The sequence below is a fragment of the Vulpes lagopus genome, chromosome 6 (genome assembly GCF_018345385.1).
Source record: "Vulpes lagopus strain Blue_001 chromosome 6, ASM1834538v1, whole genome shotgun sequence".
Lineage (NCBI taxonomy): Eukaryota > Metazoa > Chordata > Mammalia > Carnivora > Canidae > Vulpes > Vulpes lagopus.
Genome location: NC_054829.1, coordinates 97,148,252 through 97,155,993, shown reverse-complemented (window position 1 = coordinate 97,155,993; position 7,742 = coordinate 97,148,252).

Genomic DNA, 7,742 nt, shown 5'->3' with positions numbered 1-7,742 from the left:
GTACCTAATATTCACCAGGCATTCTATAAGAGGTAGTTTCTTCCCACTAAATAAAGCCAAACAACAGTTTTAATGTAGTTAATAATTTAGATACCAAACAAAAATTATAACAGAAGTAAACTTCTATGACTCTTTTGACATCTCTGAATTAGTTTTCTTGTGCCCACAATCAGACACAGCCGGCTATAAGATTAAGCAACGAGAAACTAGGAAGCTATTTGAATCCATGGATGAAACTCCCGTCTTTTCAGGAGGAACCAATGCACACAGAGGTACTCTGGGGCTTTATTTGGTTTGCTTGTTGCTGTAGCTTTTGGCATTTTTGGACAAAACCAACTGTGTTCTAACTGGAAAGTGGGAAAATGACTAATTAATAGATCCATAAATTATAAGGCTATCTTGCAATTAGATTTGTTTTGTAAAAGATATATTTGGAAGTTGGGCCTTCAATGTCCTCTCTTCATGTATTAGTGAAACAAAGGGTAGATTTTGTTTGTATCTTGCATGTGTGTGTGTGTGTCCATATGTGTTACAAATATGAGATATTTTCTCTACCCCTAGATGGTGTTGCTAAAATTAATTTGTCAATGAGCTCTATTTAATTGGTTTAATGGCCAGTGCTTATAAAAATTGGGCACTCTGAAACTCAAAAAATAAGAATTAGCCCAAATGTTTTTTAAGTTCATGTGATATGGGATAATTGTTTGTAAATTAAATTCAACATTGCTGGTTTAATTAAAATAGAAATGTCTTTAGAGTTATCAGCATTAAATATAAAACGCCTATTCTACGAAGGTTTATTATAGGTCAAATAAACTCACGTTATCTCTTTTTGCAATGTGTTAGCAAAAATGACTTAAAATGCTGGTTAATTTTTCTGTCTCATGAAGTTTTCATGGTTAATTGTTAAGAGCAAATAGTTTAAATAAATAAAAAGGTTTATAGGTAAGCTTTTAAAAGCTTTCAAAATCTTTGGTAACTTGAAACTTTGAAGTTTTGTTAGGTTAAATGATAAACTGAATAAATCCATTGAATAAATCTTTTCCAAATAAAATGCTAAAACCATTCACTAAATACAGGTTTTACTGCTTTTGTCTTATTACAGAGAAACTGAAGATACTTGGGTCTTCATGAGTGAACATGTTTTATGCTTTATTGAAAGTTATACAATGAAAAAACATGTTTTGGAGCACCTGGGTGTCTCAGTGGTTGAGTGTCTGCCTTTGGCTCAGGTCGTGATTCCGGGGGGCCTAGGATCGAGTCCCCCATCAGGCTTCCCGCAACCTGACTCTCTCTCTCTGTGTCTCTCATGAATAAATAGTCTTTAAAAAAAAAGAAAAGAAAAAACATGTTTCTATAAGTTATGAAATATATCCACAAATTTGTCAATCTAAAGAATTCTGATGTAACAGACAGTTCCTAATTGGTTACTACTTAGTTTTCATTGAAAACTGAAGTTTCTAAAAGTTAAAATTCTGATAAAATATAACTGAGACTGCTAGAAATGATAAGCAAAGCAACTCTATATGTGAGAAAGTAAGAGAGATACAAAAAAAGGTATAATAAATGAGAATACATTTTTGTTGCAGGGAAAACAAGTAATTTTGTCCTGAAATGAGACTGGTTATTTAGAGAGAGATAATTTAGCACAAAATGTAAATGAAAAAAGAAAGTTGTGCCAGGTTTGTAAAGGGAAATCTTCTGAAAAGCATTTTATGTGTGGACAGGACTAAGAGAAATGAACAACTTTTAAAGGTACACTAATATAAGACTAGAATTTGGTTTTCCCTCTGTTAGAAAGTTTTCTTGGATTGTTGGTCTGCTTGAGATAAAAAAATCATGAACAAAGGCTTTTATTCAGTTTTTATATTTTGTCTCTATCGGGTCTTCTATTGCTTAATTAAGAAGGTTCAATCTTCTCAATATTAAAAGAGCTAAGTTTTTCTAACTGTGTAACCTTATGTATTTGCTTTCAGAATCTCTTATGGCCACCTTGGTTAAACAGGTAAAATTTTAAGTTTTGTAATGATCTGTGATCCTATTTAGGCATATACTTTAAAATCTTCTGATTGTAACAAACTTCCCAAATATTCAAATATTAAAATGAAGTCTACTAATTAGGCTTGCCTATTTGATATGTTAAACTACCTGGGAAGCATTGTCAGATAAGGGATGATAAGTAAACCTTGTGAGTGAATGCTGTAACGGTATTAGAAATGCTGTAACGGTATTAGAAAAAACAAAATTCCTAAAATTCTAATATGTTTTGGTGTAATGTTATCACTTGAAATTCTAATTATTACAGCAGCCTGGGTGGCCCAGTGGTTTAGCGCTGCCTTCAGCCCAGGGCGTCATCCTGGAGACCCAGGATGGAGTCCCATGTTGGGCTCCCTACATGGAGCCTGCTTCTCCCTCTGCCTGTGTTTCTGCCTCTCTCTCTCTCTGGGTCTGTCATGAATAAATAAATAAATAATTATTTTAAAAAAAAAGAAAGAAAGAAAAAGAAATTCAAGGAAAGAAATTCTAATTATTAAAATGTTATATGTCACAAAATAATCAAATCTTCTTGTTGACTGCATTAAAATGAGCTCTCATCAGATTTTTAACTATGGCCATTTTGAGTCTTTTGTCATTTGTGGTTATTGTTTCACCCTGACTGCTTACAAATGTGTTTCAGCTTCAAGGAGATTCATAAAAATGACTTCTGACAAATACAGGTTTCTGGTATTTTTAATATCACAAAACTAAACTAAAAATTTCCAGAACTAACAGAAAAACTGCATTTGAACAAAACAAGAATGAGTAATATTATACTAAATTAATTGAGATAGGATGATTATAGTTTTTATGACTTGTTTGAAACATTGCTGGTTCTCTAATGTTTGCTCTTCATTTAAGGAAACTTTTTCTCTTAAGATATCTACAACTTATAAAAATTTGATTAAAAAAATGCTTTGTAAACAAATTAAAACATTTATCTTTTCTCCTTACATGAACCCTCTAGAATTCAAAAAACTCTCAGTGAGTATTCTTTCTTACATGACAATTATAATTATTTGCATAAGTTCAATAAGAATCTGTTCTCCAGGGGTACCTGGTTGCTCAGTCAGAAGACCATGCAAATGCTGATTTCAGAGTCATGAGTTTAAGCCTCACACCGGGTATAAAGAGTATTTACATAAGAACTTAAAAAGGGGGCACCTGGGTGGCTCAGTCGGTTAGGTAGTTGCCTTGGGCTCGGATCATGATTCTGGGGTCCTGGGATTGAGCCCTTTGTCAGGCTCCCTGCTTGGTGGTCAGCCTGCTTCTCCCTCTCCACCACTTGTGCTCTCTCATGCACTCTCTCTAACAAATAAAATATTTAAAAAAAAAAACTTTAAAAAATGAATCTGTTTTTGTAACATTAGTTATTTTACTAAAACTTTGACTGGCATGTCCTATTTAAAAGAGACATACATAGACTCAGCTTGACCAGACAGCTTCAAAGACCAGACAGCTTCAAAGAACTAAGTTAACTTTATGGAGCCATTGGAGCCCTTTGGAAACGTGGGCCTCGTATCTTACTTACAGTGTTCCAGCAGCCTTACTAGATGAATAAGAAAATGTAACTTACTGACAGGTGCAAGAACCTCGGCATATTTGGTGGACCCTCAGGAAGAGATGACTTCACTAAAATCTACAGATACTGCAAGTGAGTTTGATGTATTTGGCTTGGCTCCTGGCCTTGGGAGGCTATTAAAAGTTCAATCTGAAATTTCTTATAAAAAGTTACAGCAAAGTAGATTTTTTTTTCCAGCATAGATTTTTTTTTTTTTTAAGATTTTGTTGATTTATTCATGAGACACACAGAAAGAGAGGCAGAGACATAGGCAGAGGCAGAAGCAGGCTCCTCACAGGGAACCCAATATAAGACTCGATCCCCGGACCCTGAGCCAAAGGCAGATACTCAACCACTGAGCTACCCAGGTGTCCCTCTCCTTTCTTTTTGATAAGTCTGGCTAGGGGTTTATCAATTTTGTTAATTCTTTCAAAGAACCAAATCCTAGTTTCATGGATCTGTTCCACTTTTTTAAAAATTTCTTTATCATTGACTTCTGCTCTAATCTAATTAATATATTTCTCCTGCTGGCTTCAGTGTTTATTTCCTTTTCTTTTTCCAACTCCTTTAGGTGTAAGGTTAGGTTGTGTATTTGAGACTTTTCTTGCTTCTTCTTCTTCTTTTTTTTTTTTTTTTTTACTTTTCTTGCTTCTTCAGGAAGGCTTATTTTCTATATACTTCCCTCTTAGGACCCCCTTTGCTGTGTCCCAAATGTTTTGGACTGTTTTTTTTATTTTTTTTCATTTTAATTTGCCTGTGTCTCTGCCTCTCTCTGTGTCTCTCATGAAGAAAGAAAGAAAGAAAGAAAGAAAGAAAGAAAGAAAGAAAGAAAGAAAGAAAGAAAGAAAAGAAAGAAAGAAAGAAAGAAAGAAAGAAAGAAAGAAGAAAGAAAGAAAGAAGAAAGAAAGAAAGAAAGAAAGAAAGAAAGAAAGAAAGAGAAGAGAAGAGAAGAGAAGAGAGGGCCCAAATAAATAAAATCATGAAAGAAAGAAGAGAGATCACAAGCAACACCACAGAAATACAATTTTAAGGGAAAATTGTGAGCAATCAGAAGCCAACAAATTAGGCAATCTGGAGGAAATGGATGTATTCCAAGAAACATATAAGCTACCAAAACTGAAACAGGAAGAAATGAAAAAGCTGAACAGACCTATAATAAATAAAGAAATTGAAGCACTCATCAAATATCTCCCAATCAACAAGAGTCCAGGGCCAGACAGCTTCCCAGGGTAATTCTACCAAACATTTAAAGAAGAATTAATATCTATTTTTCTGAATCTGTTTCAAAAAATAGAAATGAAAGGAAAATTTCCAAACTCACCCTATGAGGCCAGCATTACCTTGATCCCAAAACCAAAGACTCCTCTAAAAAAGGAGAATTACAGACCAATATCCCTGATGAACATGGATATAAAAATTCTCACCAAGATACTTGCTAATTAGATCCAACAGTACATTGAAAGGATTATTCACCACAAACAAGTGGGACTTATTCCTGGACTGCAGGGTGGTTCAACATCCACAAATCAATCAATGTGATACACCACATTAATAAAAGAAATGATAAGAACCATATAATACTCTCAATAGATGCAGAAAAAGCATTTGACAAAATATAGCACCCTTTCCTGATTAAAACTCCTCAAAGTGTAGGGATAGAGGGTACGTATCTCAATATCATAAAAGCCACCTATGAAAAGCCCACAGTGAATATCATTCTCAGTGAGGAAAAACTGAGAGCTTTTTCCCAAAAATCAAGAACATGACAGGGATGTCCACTCTCACCACTGCTGTTCAACATCATACAGGAAGACCTAGTCTCAGCAATCAGACAACAAAAATTGATAAAAGGCATCCAAATCAGCAAGGAAAAAGTCAAACTTTTACTCTTTGCAAACAACATGGCACTCTATGTAAAAAACTCAAAAGAATTCCACCAAAAAATTGCTAGAACTGATACAGGAATTTAGCAAAGTTGCAAGATATAAAATTGACTCAGAGAAGTTTGTTGCATTTCTATATACCAATAATGAAAGAGAAAGAGAAATAAAAGAATCAATCCCATTTATAATTGCACCTAAAACCATAAGATACTTAGGAATAAACCTAACCTAAAAGGTATAGGATCTGTCCTCTGAAACCTCTGGGACACTTACAAAAGAAATTAAGGAAGACACAAAGAAATGGAAAAACATTTCATTCTCATGGATTAGAAAAACAAATATTGTCAAAATGTCTATAATACTCAAAGCAATCTATACGTTCAATGCAATCCCTATCAAAATATCATCAGTATTTTTCACAGAGCTGGTACAATTCTAAAATTTGTATGGAACCAGAAAAGACTCCAAATACCCAAAGGATATTGAAAAAGAAAACCAAATCTGATGGCATCACAATTCCAGACTTCAAGCTGTATTACAAAGCTGTAATCATTAAGACAATATGATACTAGCACAAAAACAGACACATAGGTCAATGGAACAGAACAGAGAACTCAGAAATGGACTCTCAAGTCTGTGGTCAACTAATCTGTGACAAAGCAGGAAAGAATATGCAACGGAAAAAAAGACAACCTCTTCAACAAATGATAATGGGGAAATTGGTTAGTCACATGCAGAAGAATGAAACTGGACCACTTTCTTCCACCATATACAAAAATAAACTCAACATGGACTATATGCGAGACAGGAATCCATCAAAATAGTAGAGAACACAAACAGCAAGCTCTCTGACCTTATATATATACATAAGCAACTTCTTACTAGACACATCTCCAGAAGCAAGGGAAACAAAAGCAAAAATGAATTATTAGAACTTTGTCAAAAGAAAAAGCTTCTGCACAGCAAAGGAAACAATCAACAAATTAAAAGACAACCTAGAGAATGGGAGAAGATATTTGCAAATGACGTATCAGATAAAGGGCTAGTATTCCAAATCTATAAAGAACTTAATAAACTCAACACTCAAAAAACTAAAACTTTGGTCAAAAAATGGGCAGAAGACATGAACAGACATTTCTTCAAGAAGACAAATGGCTAACAGACAGATGAAAAAATGCTCAACATCACTCATCATCAGGAAATACAAATCAAATCCACAATGAGATACCATTTCATAAGTGGCTAAAAGTAACAACTTAGGAAACAACAGATATTGGCGAGTATGTGGAGAAAGGGGAACCCTCTTACACTGTTGGTAGAAATGCAAGCTGGTGCAGCCACTCTGAAACAGTATGGAGATGCCTCAAAAAAGTTAAAAATAGAACTACTTTCCACCCAGCAATTGCACTACTAGGTGTTTATCCAAAGGACACAAAAATAGTGGTTTGAAGGGGCACATGCACCCCAATGTTTATAGTGGCAATGTCCACAATATCCAAAATATGGGAAGAGCTCGGATGTCCATCGACTGATGAATGATAAAGAAGATGTGATATATATATGATACATTTACATATACAATGGAATATTAGTCATCAAAAATAATGAAATCTTACCATTTTCAATGACATGGATGGAACTACAGTGTATTCTGGTAAGTGAAGTCAATCAGTCAGAGAAGGACAAATACAAATATTAAGAATATTTAATTCTTAATACAAATAAAAATACAATTCTTAATTCAAATTCAAATTCTTAATTCTAAATACAAATACAAATATTAAGAAACAAAACAGACAAACATAGGAGAAGGGAAGGAAAAATAAAACAAGGACAGAGAGGAGGCCAACCATAAGAGACTCTTAAATATAAGGAACGATTGAGGGTTGCTGAAGGGGAGGATGGTAGGGGGATGAGGTAATTGGGTGATGGGCATTAAGGAGGGGATGTGATGAAATGAGCACTGGGTGTTATATGCAACTGGCGAATCATTAAATTCTACCCCTAAAACTAATAATATACTATATGTGAACTAACTTGAATTTAAATAAAATCTTGAATGAAAAAAATAGAGAAATACAAATTTAAAATACAATTATATATCATTCACACCCACAGATTATCAACAGTTTTAGTCTGACAATTCCAAGCATAGACAAGGATATGGAGCAATGGGAACTCTGATACATAGCTGCTTATATGTGCAGCCACTTTGTAAAACTCTTTGATATTGTCTATCAAAGTTGGAGACCCAGCAATTT